The sequence below is a fragment of the Ambystoma mexicanum genome, chromosome 2q (genome assembly GCF_040938575.1).
Source record: "Ambystoma mexicanum isolate Mex_15411 chromosome 2q, UKY_AmexF1_1, whole genome shotgun sequence".
Lineage (NCBI taxonomy): Eukaryota > Metazoa > Chordata > Amphibia > Caudata > Ambystomatidae > Ambystoma > Ambystoma mexicanum.
Window position 1 is genome coordinate 614,792,199 of NC_090924.1, and position 21,374 is coordinate 614,813,572.

Sequence of the window (21,374 nt, forward strand, 5' to 3'; positions counted from 1 at the left end):
ACATTCGAATAGATGATTTTCCTGCATGTGTGATGATCCTGCCGTTTTATTTTTTTGTTATGTGTTAAAGTGCCATCTGCCACTAATGTTACCAAAAAAGTAGATTGGCGCATGGGCGGGAGGTTAAAGTGCGCGAATGCATAGCTCTCAACTCACACGCTTTTGGCGGGTGTCACCCGCCTTTTAAAGGGCTGACTCACCCCCAAGCCTCCTGCACGCCCATTCATTCCAATGGGCGTCTCACCCGCCAAAAACAAAATCGGGTGGTTTCACCCGCCTTTGCAACACAAATGGTTGAGAGCTATGGCGAATGAGACTATGGAATAGCGCGCACTGCATCTGGTTGGAAAAGCTCCAGGACTTTATCCGTGGCTCGCAACCCCACTGTCGCAATGCTGGATACGTCCCTGCAACTTGCACATAAAGAAACCCCGAAATACCCCCTGGTCATGGCCAAATCGCCCATCTCCAACAAAATAACAACCAAGAAGGGTAGCTTTGAGACTTAGTTCAACCACATTTTCTTGGTAACGGAGGGATTACGGTATTCGTGAGATCTAGGCAATGATCCGGCACCAGCCTCCCCACTCGATCCATGGCTTGCAAAGACGGTACATTGATGAAGTGTGGAACCTAAGACAAGTCACTTCTAACACACTTCTTGTGATGAAGAAGGGAGAAAGCGCTGCTAAGGTCCGTTTCTCGAATAGAAAATAGACCCTGCCGTCGATGACACGTTGATAGGCCCGTTCCTCTAATGCGAACCAGTCACTAGAGTGACGGTTGCTGTGGAGACGTAGCGTCGCCTCCCAGCTGCGGGTACCAATGGTCACCGAGGTTCTAGTCCAGTGTACGGAACCGAGTTAGATACAGCACGGGCACTACATCAACATAGTGCAGCATTATTCTCGGGGGTGCCTACCTTGCGATTCCAACACTATCCCGAGGCAGCTTCCTGTGAGGGGTTTCAACGTTCACTTCGCCATCTACGGTGCCGATCTGAAGGAGAGAGTACAGGTGGGCACCGGAGCAGGAGGGAGCACTTCGTGGAAATAGGTACATGCGCATGTGGGACACGTTGTGTTACTACGGGTGTGGCGGCGTGTTTTGTTGCTGGTGGGGCTGTGTGTTTGTAAGGTTGTTAGTACGTGTGTGGTAGGTGTCCCTGCCCGCCGTTATGAGTGGGCAGGGGCATACTCTGGAGAAGGCGGCTGCGGGCTGTGATACGGGGGTGGGGGTTCAAGATGATGTAGGGGCCTGCTCTGGGGGAGGGGGGGGTGATGCATTGGGTAGTAAGGTAGGGTGACCAGATTTCCAAAACGAAAAACCGAGATGACCAACAACGTAAAAGTGGGACTACCCCACCTCAACCCACCAATTACCACCCCTCTCCCAACAAGCACCACAACCACCACCCAATCATATTTCCAGCACTTCTCCTTTCTATAAAATGTATATGATCTCATTTGTGCAGTGTTGTCTGTGAATATTGGCATGTTAATTCAAAACAAGCGTTTGCTTTAATTGATATTACATGGCTTGTTGTACAGCCATTTCCAAGCCAGTCTCTGTTTGTTTATTTATTTAGTATGGCGCGCAAAACCCAGGGGTAACACGGCGCAACAGAGAGCTGGAGGATAAAGTTACATAGGAACTTAGTTACATGATAAGTCACATATGAGTATATAGCATAGCATTACAATGCGTACTGTGGCAGTCAGTAAGTGTTGTGACTTGTACCTGAAAGGCAATCGAGCCAATCCTCCAACTTCAAAATTCAGAAAGTGTTGTGAAAAATAATTACAATTGTAATTACCGGAGGGTGTTTCTAGGACCGGGTTTCTAAAATGAAAAACCTCCCGGGGCCCCCCCACCCCCACAGACGCCTGGTCACCCTATAGTAAGGGTACCCTTGGTTCTGCAGGGGTTGGTGGTGGTGGTGTATCTGACAAGGGGTCCCTTAGGGCTGGGTGGGAGAGAAGTCTGAAGAAAAGTGGCAAGGGTGATGGTGGGAAAGGGAAATTGGGTGCGAGTGGTGGTCGCCAGTCTCATGCGGAGGGTTTGGCGGGAGCTGGTGTTGATGGTGGGAGGATGAAGGGGGGGTTGCATGAGGATGACAGTGGGGTGCTACTTCGTAGTAGATCCCCGGAGGGTGGAGGGCAGTGGGGGTTCTGGTTGTGGACAGCAGTGTGTGGGTGGGTAGGTGTGAGGCTGCAGTTGAATCCATGGAGGCAGAGTTGGGTTGGCAGGTGGTCATAAAGTCGGCGAAGCTCGATCAAGATCTTAGTGGAGTTAGCCCTTTTGTGGTATCAGAGTGGGTCCGGAAAGGGATTGGTGCCGTGCAGTCTGTCCAGGTAATCGGTGGGGGGTGTTTGTTGGTTAAGGGTGTGGGTGAGGTGACGAGGAACAAGGCGTTGGATTTGGGATGTCTTGGGAGACATCCCGTTTCTGTGTCAGAACAGGGCGGTGTGTAAGGGAGTGATTTATGGGGTTCCTCTTTGTGTGCATGACAGAGATATTGTGAGTTCCTTGCAGGAGTTGGGGGTTTTGGAGGTGTGGCGGTTGGGTAGGAAAGATCCTGATGGGGGTGTAATTTATACGACTGTGGCTATTTCGTTTAGGGGAGTGAGGTGCCGGAGCACATGTTTTTGGGGTTTCAGTGGTTTCGGGTGAAGCCTTATGTCCCAGCCCCTCTTAGGTGCTATAAGTGTCAGGAGTATGGTCCTGTGACGCGGTCCTGTAGGAGGTAGAGGAGGTGTAGTAAGTGTGGTGGTCCTCATAATATTAAGCAGTGTGTTTCGGTATGTACACCGAAGTGTTGCAATTGTGGTGGGGATCATGTTGTTTCTTTTAGGGGGTGTGTTGCACAGGTGGAAGCCTGTAAGGTAGTGAGCACTAAGCTGAGTCATAACATCACTTATGCTGCAGCAGTTCAGAAGGTGCGGGAAGAGCAGGTGGTTGTGGTGGGTAGTCCTGCTGCAGTGGCGAAGCAGGTGGAGGAGGTTCGGTCTTTGGGGGTTCCAGGGGTGATTGGAGGAGGTGTCACTATCAGAATGGCAGATTTGTTGTTTTATTATCACAACTATTAATATTACGACTGAGTGTCATCAAAATTGGACAGTTTACAGGCAGTGATGAAGGCACCGAAGATGTATTTAAGGATTGGAAATCTCACAGATAAGGATGTACATAGGATGATGAGTGGTGGTGACGTCCCCCATGAGGGTTCAGCGGTTTGAGGCTGTGGCAATGAAATGCGAGGAGTTTGTTGGCGAATGGGCAGGAGTTGAAGAAGGAGTTGGTGAGGGCGGGTGATGTAGACGTCGTGTGTGTTCAGGAGACGTGGTTGAGAGAAGGTATTCATTTTCGCTTTCCAAGGTATGTGTTGTTTAGGAAGGATAGAGTGGCGGGTCATGGGGAAGGGGTTTGCTTTTTGTTGAAGAATGGTATTCAATGTTCTGTCCTTCAGTTTGGAGGGGAGTTGGAGATGATTGGTGTGAGGTTGTTTATGGGTGTTGATGTGTTGGTGGTTTTGCATTTTTAAAATCCATGTAGACCTATTGATGTGGGGGCTTTGCAGCAGGCCTTGGGGCAGAGTGACAGATATGCTTTTTGTGGTGATTTTAATTGTCACAATACGTTGTGGAATAGTACTGTGACCAATGTTAATGGGGCTAGTCTTGAGGTGCTGGCTGATGAGTGTGGGATTGTCTTATTGAACTCGCTGGGGCATACTAGGACTGATGTTCATACCGGTATGGGGTCTTGTCTGGATTTGGCCTGGGTCTCAACTTCTTTAGTTTCTAAATGTATTTGGAAACTGAGGACGGATGGGGAGATGGGGAGTGATCATGGGTCTATATCCGTAGAGGTAGATGTCAGGGTGGTGAAGTCGGCAAGTCCTGCCCGAGGGGATGTAACTTCCGTAATTTGGATTGGTGAAAATCTGGAGAGGGGTGTGGCAGGTTGATGGGTGTGCTGGGGTTGGGTGATGCCCAGGGGGTGGGGGTGCTGTGGATGAGATGGATTTGGCTCTGCAGAACGTCTTTCAGAGTGTTGTGGCGGAACTGGATCCGGCTTGAGGTAAGCTCTTCCGGAAACCTGAGGTCCCGTGGTGGTCATCAGAATGTACAGCGACTGTTCGGGATAGGAAGAGGAAGCGGTGGAAGGCCATGCGTACTAAAACGGTGGCGGACATTGTCGCGTATGAAAAGGCTAGGGCACTGGTGCAGAGGGTGATTCGGTGTCATAAGCGGGTGTATTGGAGGAATTTTTGTAGTACTCGAGGTTTTGGCGTATGTCCAGGCAGGCGGATCTCGGATTTTAGTGATTACTGATGAGGGGTGTGATATGGTGGATGATGGTGGTAAAGCGGATGCACTGGTAAAGTATTTTGTGGGTGTGCACAGCACGGAAAATTATTCTCTGGTGTTCAGGCAGAAAATGGCAGCGTTTATGGCTGTTAATCAGGCTGTGCTGAATGTTGTGGACAGTTGGACATCCATTATGGATAGGTCCTTCACTTTGAGTGAGTTGCGGGCTGTGCTCAGGGGACGACGGGATTCAAGTCCGGGTGAGGATGGGGTACGTTATATTTATTTGCAGCATTTCTTGGATGTTTGTTTGCTGTAGATGTTGCAGCTGTTTAATGTTGTGTGGGGTCATGGTACATTGCCTAGTGGGTGGAAGAGGGCTGTCATCCTGCCAATTCTGAAATTGGGGAAGCCGCTGGTTTGTGTGGGTCCTATCGGCCCATTGCTTGGACATCTGTTTTGTACAAGGTGATGGAAAAAATGGTGTGTGGCCGTCTGGTGCACTTTTTGGAGTCGGAGCAGCGACCGAGTGTGTTTCAGCATGGGTTCTGTAAATTTAGATCTGTGATGGATGCAGTTGTGGCATTGGCAACAGATGTGGAGGAGGCATTGTGCTGTCAGGATATGGTAGGGGTGATCTTTGTTGATCTGGAAAAGGTGTACGATATAGTGTGGAGGGATGGGTTGCTATTTGTGTTTCAAGAGAAAGGTGTTAAGTGGAAGATGTTTTCCTGGATTCAGGATTTTCTGATGAATAGGGTGTTTCGGGTGCGAGTTGGGGATGTGTTGTCCCGAGAGTTTTTGATGGAAAATGGGATCCCCACAGGGTAGTGTTATCAGCTGTATTCTGTTTCTTGTAGTGGTGGATGGCCTTTTAGAGAAAGCTTGGGAGTGAGGTTGTCAGGTGGGATTTTATGCAGGTGATGGAGTAATTTGGGTTAGGGGTAAGGTGGGTGGAGTGATTCAAGTAAGGTTGCAGAACGCTTTGGAGGTAATGGAAAGGTGTTGTCAGGATTCGGTTTTTAAGGTGTCCTCATCCAAAACGGTGTGTATGTTGTTTAACAGACGACGTATTGGTGTCAGTTTGGATCTCAAGTACGGCGGGGATGTGTTGGTTCGGGTGTCAGAATTCCAGTATCTTGGTGTGCTCTTGGATGAACACCCATTTTGGAAGTGGCAAGTGGAGAAGACGGTGGCGAAGTGTAAAAGGCGTATTAATTTGTTGAAGGTGGTGTCAAGTCAGGAGTGGGGTGGAGGGCAGAGGAGTATGAGGATGTTGTATGTGGGGTTGGTCAGGAGTGTGCTAGAGTTCAGCTGCAGTGCAGTTATAGTAGGACTCAGCTTAATGTGTTGGATGGTGTCCAGGCAAGGGCAATGAGAATTGTGACTGGGACGGTTCGGTCATCCCCCACAGAGGCTGGGCAAGTTTTGGCAGGGATGTTGCCATTGGATTTGAGAAGGGAGGCGCTGAGTGCTAGGTATTGGTTGCGTTGTAAGTCCCTCAGTGTGTGGCATCCTGTGAAGAAGTGTCTGGCGGTTAATTGGATGCATGCCTATAAGAGTGGGAGTTGGAAGAGGAAAGCAGGGACTTTGGGTTCCATGCGGATAGGCTGGTGAATCGATTGTGGGTGGAGGAGTTGTGTATGGTGGAAGATGTGGATAGGGTTATAGGGCCGGTTTGGATGCAGCATGATCCAATTATCTGTTTGGATTTGGCCAAGGTGGTGATCAAGAAGGGTGGTGATTGGTGATTGGGGGATGATTAAGAGATTGGCGGTGCAGTATGTGGAGGGGAAAGTTGGCACTCGGGTATATACGGATGGTTCCAGGGATCCGGAGAGGAACTGGGTGGATATGGCCTGCTATTTTCAGGCGGATGAGGAGTTTTGCGTGGCTAGGTTGTCGGATGATATATCCGTCTGCGCGGCAGAGTTGATGTCTGTTAATATGGCAGTGCTTCAGATTATGGGGAAACAGTTGGTTAAGGTAGTGGTGTTTGTGGATTCGATGAGGGCGTTGTTGGCTATCAAGGAGGGGAATTGTGATAGTAGGGATATAGTTGTGCACATTAGACAGAGATTAGAGGAGTGGGTTGCAGGGTGTACCGTGGTGGATTTGGCTTGGGTTCCCAGTCATTGTGGGGTCTTGGGTAATGAGTTGGTAGATTTGGCTGCGTATGGGGCCACTTTGAGGGGGGAGGTGGATGTAGAAGTCCCATTGAGTGTGGCTGAGGTACAGGAGATGGTGTGTGGCAAAATTAAGGATATGTGGCAGGATCGGAGGGATAAAAGTTCAAAGCAGCGGCAGTTGTATGCAGTGTGTAGGCAGGTGCGGGTTCGGGCGTTTGAAGTGGGAGTAGAGTAGGCATGAAGGGCGGAAACTATTTTGAGCCGGGCCTGATGTGAATGAAAGGCGTAAAATCCTCTTACGCCTTTTTATTTACGTCACGTCACATTTTCCTCCATTTGTATGGCAGACAGCAGGGGGGACTTTTTCGAGGTCCCCCTTCTTCTCTGCCATACAAATACTCCAGTATTTGCGCCAGTGTGCAAATGCTGGGGATCCCTATGGAGTCCGCCGGCCATTTGCACCTGCAAAGCAGACAGACTCCATAGGGATCCATTGTAAACGCTGTCTGCCATGCATACATGGCAGGATGCATTAACTTCATTTGTATGGCAGAATGCAAAAGTGCAGGGCGAAAGGCGCATACACGCTTGTACGCCACCTTTTGCCCTGCACTTTGCCATGCAAATGATGAAAATGTTAACTTGACGGATCCCCACCGCCAAAATAGATGCTCCTCTACTCTTTGGAAGGGCTGCAAAAGCGGCAAATCTTTAAATGGAGACATAAAAGCATTACGCCTTGCTTTTTACACCTCCATTTAATGTTGAATAAATTACCCCCTTTGTATCTTCGCACATTGATAACATAGTGCATTGAAAACCTCCAATTGCTAATTCAGGAAGCCAAACGCATAAGCTACTTTATCATAAAACTCATGTGAGGGGTCAGAAATGCGAGACAGACAAGTGGATAGTTTTCTCACAAGTAGACATTTTATTAAACAATAAGGGTCAGAAAAACACCTCGCTTTCCCTAAACTAACAAGGATCTCCCTACCTGTCCAACCAAAACGAAAGGAAAACACTCTAATTTCAAAAGGTATCTGTCCCTAACACTTATACATACAATACAATACAATAATACAGTTATCATATGGCCATGTAAACTCAATAAAATAAGTTATATTTAAACATAGACTTTGTAAACATGTATCCTTGGAACCAGGGCCAGATCTTCTTCCCCAGGTGTACGTCAGGATATTTCACATCAACATTCAAAACAGAAAGTTATTTTTCAATAGCCAAGTTCCACTTGAAATATAGCAAAAAGTTCTGTTCATTCCGTTGGACCTTCACATGGCAATATAATTGTCTTATTTTCTAGTAAAACTTCTCACTCAACTGCTATTTAACAAACCAAAACGACTTTGTCTTCATATATCAAATCGGTATACAATGTAATTATTCTCTTCTCTGAAGATCAATCATCTTTCATTGAACAACATTTCTTCTTCATAAGCAACACAGTTTTGTCAGGATGACTCCACAATAGTTCATCAGTACACATCAATCGATATACCACTGTCTTTCCACCACAACCTCCTACCACCTTGTAGTACTGTAATTTCTTCTTCCTGGTCCACTCGCCTACCAGAATTTACCACTAAATGTCCCTTTCCTGGTATACTCGACTGCCAGGATAAAAACTCCTCCTACCACTACCCGCACTTTGTGGTGAGGATTGTTTCGAGCTTTCCACATTTCATCCTCAATGGGGAAAGTAAAATGAACAACTGCTTCATGGATTATTCTTTGGACTTTCAACAACCACAAGAGGGTTATAACCTCTTCTGTTGGGGTACAATACATGTGTCTCACACCTTTCTACCCTCTTCCTTTTGTTGATTTCTACAACGAGGACTTCTATTCTGTCAGCTTTGGTGTTCTTTAATTTCCTTTCTTTGACTTAGGAAATGCTTGTTACAGTCTCCTTTTTTATAAATGATCTTCCTTTCTGTGAATCACATTCGCTTTGTTTGAATATTGTTCCGTTTGGGCTTTGGTAATGGTGGTTACAATATTCTGTTTCACTCTGATTCTTAAGATGGGGGTTTGACCCAAATTGCCTTAATTCATTAGTTCTGTATTAAAATCTTTCCTTCTGAGCCAGCAGTCTGCTACGGATCACCCCATGGTCACCTAACCAAGGCCAACTTATCGGTCTTTCTGCACGTCTCTGCTGGGCCCTCTGCTCCTGTTTCTTTCTTTGTCTGGGAACACAGGCGTCTGACAGTTCCAGTAACATTTCCGTTGCTCGCGCCTTCTTTAGTTGGCGCTGTGTCTGCTCTGTTCACACTCTCGTGAACGCCACACACCGGAGCAGCACGCCAACTAGGAGAGCCTCTCTCTCCCCTGTGTTAGCTAGTTACTGTACCGCTTCCCACTGCATGCTCTGTGCATCCTACAGGACTCCAGACCTCTGCCACAATTTCGACACAGTGGCCCGCTTCCAAAACAGCGGCATTTCCTACATCTTCCTCAGACTTCTGCTGCTTCTCTCCCATACCCCGCACCCGAAAGGCCTTTTAAATGTCTAAATGTCCTACTCAGCTGTGGGTCATTACAACCACTAGACTACGCAGTACGGTACTGTAACTCTGAGCTCCTCTTCCTTGTCCCAGTAGTCAGAGCATTATGGGACTTGGAAGTCCATAATGTTCTTATTCTTTTTTGTCTCGAGATTTCCTACATTACAATATGCCATTAATACAGTAGGATCATTAGGGACATTATTTAAAGTATTTTCCCATTCTTCCTGATCTGATCCTCCCCTCATGTGATCCTCCAACATAATACCATCCCTAGGGTCAGGATCAGGTAGCCCCTGCCTTCCCCTGGCCACATGAGAAGGGATCCATGCCAGGGGTTCTGGGATGATCACATCTGATTCATCACAAACCCCAGAAAACCTAAGGTATAATCACATAGTGATTGCATCTTTCTAAATTGGCCTCTTTTGGATTCTTCCACCCCTTTGAAATAAATGATCGTACTGTCACTGAGTAATGTCATGTTTCTATTTAGCAGATATTTTGCTCTAAATAAACGCAAGAAATTTGCACAGTGCTTAACATTTAGTCCATTGTAACATTCAATGACTCCCTCTTCCTCTTTACAGTCCTTACTTTGTAGGGGGGAAGGCTCATCGAGACAGGCTCTACCCACTACTCCTTCCAACTAATTTTGAAGAAACTTCCCAGGCTTGTCCCTTTTCTATGTTTTAACCTGGTCACTACCAAGTGAGCTGTAACACCCACCCACCACCCCCACAACTCCCTGCTTTTCATCTGTCTCCACTGAAGCTGCAACCAAAATTTCCACAGTTTAGAGCAGGCTCTGCATCTGTGTTCCGATGCTTGTGTCTTATGGGGTTAACCACAACATCCTGATCGCATGTCTCCATGACTCCCTGGGAATCGCAGGTCAGGCTCTTGCGTGGTTAATCTCCTTTCTCTCGACTATTGCCCTCTCAACCTGTGGCGTTCCCGAGGGAATCTAACCTCTCCTCATGGTTCTTCAACGTCTATATGGCTGCCTTGGCATGTGTGATTTCCACTTTCACCTCTAACTTCCAGTGCTACGCTGATGACACACAATATCTTTCAGGCTACCCTCCGCCACCTCCTCGGTCATATCTGGCTGTCTGTCCGCTATTTAGCCATGGTGTGCTGCAAACGACCTCTGCCTCAACGCCAGTAAGACAGAGATTGTTTGCATTGTGAACCATGCCCCGCTTTTCCACTTTCACTCTGGCCTGCCTACCTTGGCCCTGTGCCCGCACCCACCTGCGAGGCAAAAAACCTTGGGGTAATCTTCGACTCCACTCTCTCCGTCTCCTCTCGCATATCTAAAAAGTCTAACTATCAGCTACACCTCCTCAGAGGTACGCTACCTTTTCTCACTTTCCCCCAGCGGCTCACTGTCTCTAGAGCCTTGGTTCTATCTAAGCTGCACTAGTGCAACAGCCTCTTCCTCAACCTCCCTTCTTCGGCCCTGCTCCCTCTGCAACTCATCCCAAACAGAACCGCAAGCCTTATCCTTGACCTCAAGCCCAGGGACCGCATCTCTCTGGCGCTGAAATCCCTTCACTGGCTCCCATGGCTGCAAGGATCCATTCAAGACCCTCTGCATCGCCCACAAGGCTTTCTGGGGCCTGGGACCTACCTACCTGCAACGCGGCCTACCTAAATACTGTGCCTCATGAGCCCTCCGCTCATCTACCTCCAACCTTCTGCAAGTGAGCCGGTTCTTGTTAGGAAAATTTTCCATTTTATGTGTAATTTTCCCTCCAGTTGTGTACCCTCCAACTTTTTACTGCTGTTTTAACACCATAGTCTGACTTTACCCAGGGACCCCAGCCTTCTGCTGCACTCCTCTGCACTTTTCGCTCACTTTTAATGGGGAAACTGACATGCCCTTAAGACAGTCAGTACTCTGAGACTTTGTTTCCCTTAGTCCTTTCCAATGTTGCAACTTCTCTGTAACACGTGTACAGTGTACCTTCCATTACAGTACTCTTGGGTTTCTAGTCATTTCCAAAGGCCCTAGATTCTCGACAAAAAGGATTTTTTAGAAGATGTGCAGATGTTTCACGGACAAGGCTGGTGGCAGCTTATCTTTTAATTTATTTTTAACCCTTTCCTGCCAGGTAAACCGCGATTACTACGTTTGGCACGAATAGTTAGCCTGGCTCCAAAGTGGGCATGCCACGAGGTTCTTTGTCCTGTCCTTTGGCCATCTTGCCCCTTTGCCTTCCCCAGGTCGAGCTGACCCAGGTCAGTCCTTATTTGGGCATGCATTCTCCTGCGAAACGCCAAGCTTTTGCGGGCTTCTGCATACCTTGTGTGTGTGCCTCCAGGATGTGGGCTGGGGGTGTCTGTCCCCAATACACATCCTGGGTGCCAGAGAGTCTGGAGTGCTGTGAATGTCTGGGGCCACTGTGGTCCACTTATGGTATGCCTATATGTGAGCAGCTCTCCCATTGGGTCCTCTTCGTTTTGGCGCCAAGGAGATTCTGGATAAGAGAAGCCCCCAAACACCCATACCAGGTCGATCTCTGGAGTTCTTACTGAACGAAGGATAGGATCCAAGTATCCTGAAGCTAAGTGGTCACAATCTTTGCAGGTGAACTGCATTTGTGCCCCTCTTGCCCCTGTAGCCTGCTGCAGTGAAACTGGCCTGATCCATTCACCAGGAGCGAAGAAATTGCCACTGTCCCATTTGGGAATCGTCGCTGAAAGCTGCAGAGCCGCCAAATTGCCGCTCTTGAACCTGCAACCGAAGTGGACTCGACTGCCGAAGTTTGGTCCGGAGTGCGCCAGTGGTCGGTGAGTAATCACAACCCTAGCCATCGGCCCCTAGCGCCTCCATCCATTTTTACGCACCAGCGGCCCCTGGGGCCCCTCTCCTTTCCACTGCTAGTGCGAACTAGCAAACTATTCCCAACTCTTGGAATCGACTCTGCCCTCAAGTGGAGACCCTCCTCGAATAGTGGGAACCTATTCTTCATCGCCTCACCCACCTTCCTGAGTTGCTACAGACCCTTGAAGAGACCCCATTTTGCCCATTTAAACTACTGCATGCGCTTGCATTGTATGTACATTTGAGCATTAGGCTCCACTCTTCTTATGGATTGGACTGCCTCTTAGATAGGAGTGTGTTGGATGCAGAAGGCACTAAAGACTACTTGCACTGCCTGTTTCCTACCCCTTTTAGGTTGTGGACCCATTTTGTGCATTAACCCTTTAGATCCCATTGGTCTTGTATATATGTATTTAGATAGGATTGTGTGGGCTTGATAGTATTACTGTGATTTGATTTTTGTGTTGAAACTCAAAGGCCTTGAAATAAATGTAAATGTATTTTTAATATATCTACACCTGACTGGGAGTGATTTGTAAGTGTCCTTTACTCTGTGTGCTCATTGAGGTCCTTTAGTCACCCTCACCCCTCCTGAGACCTAGTCTTGACCGCCGGCAAGCCACCTTAATTGGTCTGGCTTGTCCAGAAGGTTACCCTGTTCCAAGAAACTAGGCTGGCCTTTTCAACCTCTGCCCACCAGGTCAGATTTCAGAAATCCATATTAACAGTTCTCGAAGCAGAGATTTGGAGGGAGATCCTCATCCTCAGCCGGTGCCTCCCTTTGGAATAGCCTTCCTGCCGACCTCCGTCTTGAGCCTGAACTTCTTAAATTCCAGTAACTCCTCAAGACCATCCTCTTCTCCTCTTCCTTCGCTCTCCCTCTACTCTGCTAAACCTAGCTCCCTGCTCTCTCCCTCCTGTTCCTTACAGCTAACTGGCTGCTTGGTGTACCCCACAGTCTCACAGGTCCCGGGCACCCCCGCCAGTCCTCTCTCACACTTGCCTTAGGGCCCTACACCCACCCACCTTCAAGGCACTTAGAAATAGCCCTAGAGAGTGTCTCTCTCTGCACTACCCCAGTGTCCACCGGCTGGGTGCACTTGGACCTCCCCCCTCCCTGTTACCATCTATGCACTTGCACGATCCAAATGCACATGCCTGAAGATAGTCTGTCTGTTCTCCACTGTCTTCTCCCCTTAATTGCACTGGCAAAACTGCAGAATCGCCGTCGGGCCTGTTTGCTGTGCCTCAACCGTTAAATGTATTTTACGCACTTACTCTGCCCGTGCAGGCTATTATCGTCTCAGAATTTTAAGGGCTCTGAGAGACTGTTGTTTTTCCCCTTGTTCCCACCCTCCTTGAGCTATTTGAAATAATTTCCAGGGCATAGGTGCTATATAAACCAATAATTCAACAATACTGCTTGGTAGGTTCTCGCGTAGTAAGGATTGTAACAAGGAAGAAGGACAAGGGTGAAATGATGGCTCAACTACTTACCTGGGGTATTGCGTCAAGCCTTCTTGACAAATGCGGTATCCGAGGAGGAATGGTTTGATTTTTATGAGAAACGGTTTGCCCCAGTGAGAGGGGGGATGTTCCAATGCCAACTAACACTAACTCAGGGTGACCTTTTCCTATGGATGAGTTGGACGTGGAACTATTAATTAGAAAAGCGAACCGATCGTCAGCCCCTGGGCCAGACGGCATCACCAACTCCATGATTAAGGGAGCCCCAGAGGTGTGGTCGCCGTTCATTTTCATGCTCTTTAACCAGATCATGAAAACTGGTGTGATCCCAGAGTTTTGGCATTCAGCCATAATTGTGGCTGAATGCCAACATTTTCAAGCATGGTAACAGAGCAGATACTTCCAATTATAGGCCCATTGCCCTCTTGGACATGCTGGGCAAGCTGTTTTCTGCCTTTCTCCCGAGACAGCTGCAGATCGGGATCGGGAGGGAAAAAAGAACAGATCTGAGGTAGACGGAATTTGATAAAGGGGTGTCCACTGACCTGAACCTTTTTTTAATTAAATATATTGAAAGGCAAGGCTCTCAATAGTGGTGTGAAAATTTACCTTGCTTTCATGGATTTGAGGAAGGCCTTCGACAGTGTGGACGGACACCTGCTGTGGGCCAAAATGGAAGCTTAGAATTGTCCATCTGCCCTGCTGGCCGCTATTAGGTCCCTATACGAGTCAACCAGTGTCCCAATTAGACACACCACTCAAGGGTTGCTATCCAGACTAATTTATACCAACAGGGGTCAAAAACAGGGTAGACCACTAGCGCAGACCCTTTTTAATTCTTTCGGATGTCGGTGAGTCCTTGGACCAGGTCAGAGCATTCCCACCCAAGATTGGAGATCAAAGGCTGTCCAGGATCCTCTATGCAGACGATATGGTGCTGATCGATTTGACCCCGATTGGTCTGCAGCGGAGTCTGGACGACCTTCAGGGATACTTCATCAAAAATGGGCTGTCGATGAATTCCTCAAAAACCAATATTTTGGTCTTGGAGGCAAAAAGAGGTTGGGTGAAGTCCACTTTTAAATGGTATGAAGGATGGGGAAAAGCTGGCCCAGATTTCTTCGGTAACATACTTGGGGGGGCTCTGATAAATACCAGTTCAATCGATTTACCCCAACAATTGGCTGTAAAATCTAAACTGAGAACTCTAACATCCTGAAGGTGCCTGGTCTCAACACAATACAAAAACAAAACCAAATAAAGGACGCACCCCTGTAGGGAATGAGACCAGGAGATGGATTGCAAGTTGAACTAAGTTTATATCAATAAAGTTGTACACGCAGAGAACTCTGCTACCCGGAAAGCGCTCTGCCAAACATTACATGGGCAGCACATTATAAGAGCAAAAATCGTCATTGATGACATCATATTGCTAATACACAATTCTACAATACGATTGGGTTGGTTTATCAGCACTATATAGATGTCTAGGCGCTGACAGCGTAGGATTGGCTGTCACTTGGGCGTCACTCCCGCAGCACGTGGGTCAGCTGGGCTCTTCTTCACTGGGTGAAAGTCAAACTCTGTTCACATGATGCCGTACTTCTAACTAATCTAAACTACACAATGACCATTAGCATGCAAAGAGTAATGTTAGACATGGGGCTATTATTTAGATGGAGGGGGCTATAAAATGTGGATCGATATGTACATTCTAACCCATGCTTTTACAGGGGCAAGGGTACCTTTGGCCCTTGTCTCAGATGTCTTATCTTCAAGACCTTTATTTGTGATTTGTTCTCCTTGGTGTGTCACGATTCAAACGAGTGAATAGATGGGTGTTGGTTTTGCAGAAGGATACATGGTCACACAGAATTATGTATATGGAGATCCAGAGGGGAAGTGTCATCCATCAGTTACTTCAAAGTGGGAGAGAGGAATGTGGGCAAAGAGTCTGCAAGCTGTAACTTCCAAAGGTGGGGGTTGCGGTGGCACAGGCAGGTTTGTGGAGACGAATGGGCAAGCAGGCCAGAGCTTGCTCCGGTCACACACAGGGCAATGAGCTCAGAGGAAGAAAGAAGGATACTGAGTATTTACAATAATACATGGCCAAGCGCTTCTGTGAGAAATGGTCTGAGCAGAGCTGCCAGGGAGAGGAGGAGGGGGTTGGCTGCGCTCACTGTGCGCAGTGCTGGGCAGAGGGAGAGATGGCTTTTGTGAAATCATGACACGGCCTAGAAAAATATGGCGTTTTAGGGTAGCACAAAATGGAGTCTGAATGTCTCCCCGAATGGCTCCGTTTACCATCTTTTTGTAAAATTTTCTTTAAGGCCAAATCCTTAGAATCGATAAACAAACGTGGGGGCGCCTCCCTCCTTTTGGGTGAACACGAGATCCATTTCATGTGGGAATGCCAGGGGGGTCTGAAAAGGCCTTTCCTTCCTTACAATCCCAAGCAATGTTAATCCATTAAAAGTATGGGACATTTTCGATGCTTACGGTGTTGAACTTTTATAAATCAAAGTCCTGTCCTTATTTATGGAGCAGAGGGATTTGTATTGACCCCTTGGAGATTCTGGGCTTCGCTAGAGGGCAGTTTCTGGAGTAAAATATTAAGGCATCCGATTCTAATCCCTACATCAATGATCAGGTATGAGTTGGACCTGATATCCCTTTATGCAAAAATTGTTTGGAAAACGTTGGCCTCTGTACCGTAAATGTATGTTTCCTTCTCCGGCGGGCCCTTTTCCAATCCTGGGAAGGAAAATGTTGAAAAACAGTGGGGATATACTAGGTCAATGGAGCAATGGCTGCCAGCTGCTTTTAACAACAACTGGAAATTGACCGGGAAATACTTATTAGCAATCCAGGGAAGGTGAAGAGGAAGTTGTGGCAGTACGACTGGAGGAGAGGATAAAAATACTCATTGTCTGCTCTCTTAGCTGAAAAACGAGAGCAAAGCCTTCAATAAGGTCCCAAAATATGTATCCAGGTTTACCAACTCGTTGTACAGAAGTCAGTTCATGTGATTTAGACTGAACTTGTATCCAACTAAGCAAATTCTACACATCTACATGAGACCGGATGCAGATTCTGTGCCCAAAGGGAAGCGAAGGAGACACTCAAACATGTTACACTGGTCTTTCCCGGGTTGACTGTATTAAGAACTAGGCACTTGGAGAACTTGATCCTGGACAGGCAATACTTGGACGCAGAAGAACTTTGGACGTTTCTCCTTTTTGGGGGAAAAACTTCCCTGCAATGTTTTGCCTCATAACATTTTTAAAGGACGTGTTTTTTGATGAAGTTGAGTTGCATGTGAGTTAGTAAGGAAAGGGATACATTTGGGGATGGAAGAAACATATGAATCTTGATAATTGTTTCAGGACGAGAACATTTTTTGTTTTGTAATATACCATAAATCAATTTAAAAAATAAAAGTATTCAGTACACCAAGTCCTAGTGTTTCTCATTGCAGCCTTAGTTTCACACACATCACTCTGTGCTGAATTAGCTTGGTATGGGAGGTTCTTTTAGGTCGCATGGTGTTGGCATGGTTAAAGAAACAAAACAGAGAAAAAGGATGAAAGCAGAACCTGGGATCTTTCTTCTAAATTAGTTGGAATGGGCAGTAGGTCGAGTCGGGGTGAGTCAGGTTGAGAACAAACAGCTATAGGAGCAGCATGTGAGAGAATCTGCATCAGGGAAGGTTTGCTAGATGGGTGTCGAGGCTGCAGTCGTTTTTCAGAAATAGAAGAAGATTCCTCAGGTCAGGACTGAAAGTGGTCCTGCTTAAAAAGAAGTATAGGGAATTAAAAGGGTTTAGGAGCAGATCTCCTTTAGATAGTATTGTGAATGGCGAAATTGGGATTGCTGAACTCTCTAGATGTGTAGTTTTGGAGCACTAGTTGATGCTGTCCCAGAAAGAAAGGCAGTGCTGACATTGAAGGGTGCATGTGGAAAAGTGGTGGGTGACGTAGTTTCTAGTTGCACAGCAACAGTGTTGAAAGAAAGGAACCTCGGTTCTCCCAGACAGAGGATTTTTTGGGAGGCTGTGGAAAGTGCAGTAGAGGATTGGAATTTTAGACCTGAGTGTCCGATTGAAATTGCAGAATCTATCCAGTGGCATTCTGGCTCTCCTTAGTACACATGTAAGATTGGCGGGGCTACACTGTTGATTTGCTCTAAAACTGTGGAGCAAATGGCTACACTGCTGCAGTGTCTGGGGAATGCCCCCTTTGCCTTTTGTGGTAATGTGGGTGGAGGACAGCATATAAGAGTGGTGTGAATGTGATATTGGTAGCACCCGAAACAGCAGTAGTATAGGAGTCCAAAGTAAAGAATACCCAATCGAGGTTCTATGAAAATATATATATTTAATTAAACACACCAATACGCTAACAAATATATAACTGAACATAAAAACTCTAGCAAAAACATACCCTTGAGGAAGAAAACTGTAGATGTAGCAAGCACTCTGGGCACTGTAGCAGGGTCGAAAGGCAAAACATGGCATTGTCACTTAAAATACTATGTCTTGGTAGAAGAAGGTGCAAAAGAATGGCTTATCAGTCTCTAGGGACCCAAAAGTGCACCATGGGGACTGGACTTTGCAAAAGTACCTTGATCTGTTCTTGGGAGGTTCAACCGTGTTGAACCGGGCTTTGGGATGCTGTCTTTGTGGATTGAACCAAGTCTCGAGGTAGCGAATTGTGCTGAACCAGGTCGCGAGTTGGCATCAGTTTGTTTGAAGCAGAGCTCTACACGATTTGAAGGAGCCATTCAAGTGATACAGTTCAGTGAACCCACCATGGTCGTTTCGAAGTCGAACTGGTTGTTACCGCTAGGTCGAGTCAATGAGTGACACTACATTTCCAGTGGGTCAAGTCGAGGTCCGGAGCGGTTCGATGCTGTGATCCCTCTGGTTCGTTGCGTTGTTCAAAGTCGTACACAGCGGCAAGCTTGTGTTTGAGTCGAAGAGGTGACATATGTGAAGGCATTACAAAGGAAGACACAGACAACAGATTCAAAGTTCAAACAAAAATGATTTATTAAATGAAATGTCAGGATAGTACAAGGCCTAACTTGCCCTATGCTAAGGTGGGATTTCCCTACCTAAAACAAAAACTAAGGAAAATCGGAATCAAAGAATTCAACTTAAGTCTGTCTGTGTACAAAACTTATTCATGCACTCACATCATGTCCGTGATCAAAACAAAGTTCTGAGGGAGGGAATTGATCATGGCTAAAGATCGTACCGAAGAGCTTGCTAAACCATTGCTTCAATCCCAGGCAGGGCAAACACTGGTACCTGGATTGGGGTCAACGGTTCCGACTACACCCAGAAATCCAGTTCAAGTGGTCCTTCCAGGAGCCGTACCTTTGGCACCTCCAGAACGCTTTGCAGGAGACCCAAAATGTATGCGGTTTTCATGAACCAGTGTCGACTACATTTCCTATGTAGGCCAGGGCCTTTCCAAACGACCAATCAATGGTAGCCTTTGTATTGTCTTATCTCAGTGGCAGTTCTGCTGGCTGGTCAGTGCCTCTAGTCAATCGGGACGATCCCATCTTGCGAGACTTCCAGAGGTTCCAAATGAACATGGAGAAGTTGTTTGCCCGCCACTCTCAGGGTCAGGCATTGAATAATGAACTCTTGTCCCTGCGTCAAGGCAATCAAGATCTGTTGATGTACATCGCAACCTTTAATTGATTGATAGTAGAAACTGATTGGCCAGACGACAAAAGAACAACTCTGTTTTACCGGGGCTTAAAAGGGGAGTTGAAGGATGTTTTAGCTCAAGTGGTCAACCCTCCTACTGATTGTGCGGAATACAAAGATCTGGTGGTTCAGCTTAATCTAGACTACAGAACCGTAAGGCAGATCAAGCTAGAATGGACACTCGGGTTTATGTACGCCCAAAGGAGAATGCATCAAAGACTTCTGACTTGGCCGAACCCAGGCAGATTGGAGGAGTGCGAGGGCCGTTAACCAAGGCTGAAAGAGATAGAAGACAACAACAGCTATGTTTGTATTGCGGCTCAGCCGGCCACTTCCTTCGAGACTGCCCTGTAAAACCACCCAAGAAGGCAGTCGGAGTTGCCGGCAAAGTGGAAACGGAGCCGGAGTCGGAAAACTTCCTCGCCTGACAAGCGTAGAGGTCTGCTTGTCGAGCGAAAAGAAGGACTCTCAGACCTCGCACCTCACCTTGCCAATGATCCTCATAAATCGCCAACAGCTGTCTCAAATGCATGCAGTCAGAGCATATATCGATAGCGGAGCCATTGGAAATGATATGAATCACGATTTGGCTACAAGGATGAATCTTCCTCTGTGCGAAAAGGCAACTACAGATTTAGTCACCACTGTCAATGGAACTGCGATCCCTTCGGGTCCAGTAACCCACTCGACAACAGCAATGATACTTTTGTGCCAAGACGGACATCGGGAAGACATTGTGTTTGATCTAATCAAGGCTCCACAATTTCAAATAATTCTGGGAATGCCATGGCTAGAATCACACAATCCTTGCATTGACTGGTGTGCTAAGAGGCTGACCTTCTCAGTCGAATGTGCTTGTACCTGTTACCAAACAAAGCAACCTTTGGTTAAGGAAGTCGCAACTATCATGAATCTGCCTAATCCGCTACCTTCAGAATACCAAGACTATCAGGATGGTTTCCAGAAGGACCAAGCGAATACTCTTTCACCCCATAGATCGTACGATTGTCAAATCGACCTTATACCTGGCGCACAGATTCCATGTGGCCGAATCTACGCACTTGCGGAACCTGAAAATCTGCATTTAAAAAAAGTATCTGGACCAATACCTGGCTAACGGCTTTATCCATCCATCCAAGTCCCCAGCAGCCTCGCCCTTGTTCTTTGTGCCTAAAAAAGAAGGAGACCTTAGGACTTGCATCGATTACCGCGCATTAAACCAAGTCACAGTTAAAAACTGTTACCCCTTGCCACTAATTCCTGAACTTTTGGACCAAGTTAAAGATGCCCGAATCTATACCAAGCTAGATTTTAGAGGGGCATTTCATCTGGTACGAATAAAAAAAGGGGACGAATGGAAAACCGCCTTCTGCACCAAATACGGATTATTTGAATACCAAGTGATGCCCTTTGGCCTTTGCAATGCCCCAGCGGCGTTCCAGTATTTCATGAATGACGTCCTGCGTGAATTGATGTGTGTGTCGTAGTATACATAGACAACATTCTGGTATATTCATCGTCTGAACAAGAACATGTGAAACATGTCCGTGCAGTTTTGGACAAACTTCGACAACACAGATTGTTCGCAAAACTGGAAAAATGCTTCTTCCATGTTACGGAGGTCGAATTCCTTGGGTTTGTCCTAACCCCACATGGTGTACGCATGGATTCACGGAAGGTTGACGCCATTCTCAACTGGCCTTCCCCAACCTCGATTAAAGGAGTTCAGAGTATGCTCAGATTTGCGAACTTCTATCGCTGCTTCATTCCGGGCTTCTCGCAGCTAGTGCATCCCATTACCTCTCTACTGCGAAAGAACAAACATTTTTAATGGTCAGAGGAAGCCGAGAAAGCCTTTCAGGACTTAAAGCAAAAATGAATCTCAGCCCCGATCCTGAAACACCCACGTCCAGACCTACCGTACGTGGTTGAGACCGACACTTCCAGTTCGGCAATGGGAGCGGTCCTCTCACAAAAAGATCCTGAAACGGGTCAATTCCATCCAGTGGCCTTCTGGTCACAGAAATTCACGGCACCAGAATTGAATTATGCCATTATTGACAAGGAACTTCTGGCCATCAAGGCTGCCTTCAAGGCCTGGCGGCATTACCTTCTGGGAGCAAGACATACAATTACAGTAATCGCTGACCACTGCAATCTACAGTACTTGAAGGTGGCAAAGGCCCAATCATCCTGCCAACTCCGATGGGCATTATTTTTTGCTTAATTTGACTTTGTGATTACTTACCGACCTGGTTGTCGAAATGGCAAGGCAGACGCTCTATCTCACATTGGGGTAGAAGAGGAATCCACCAACCCAGACCCAGTGCCCATCATTCCTGGAGAAAAGATCTTAGGAGTGACAAAGTCTCTAACCTTAGA

General features: G+C 47.0%; 1 protein-coding gene across 2 annotated transcripts in view; it reads left to right on the plus strand.

Moving 5' to 3' along the window:
- The first annotated feature begins 737 nt into the window (after nucleotides 1-737).
- CCDC13 (coiled-coil domain containing 13) overlaps nucleotides 738-21,374 on the plus strand; it is a 1,886,344-nt gene continuing 1,865,707 nt past the window's right edge. The window contains exon 1 of one of the 2 annotated variants that reach the window (XM_069647762.1): nucleotides 738-1,017. The gene's annotated coding sequence lies outside the window, so the exon portion shown is untranslated. Of the gene's footprint in view, nucleotides 1,057-21,374 lie in introns of both variants that reach the window. The other variant, XM_069647761.1, reaches the window with a different exon arrangement.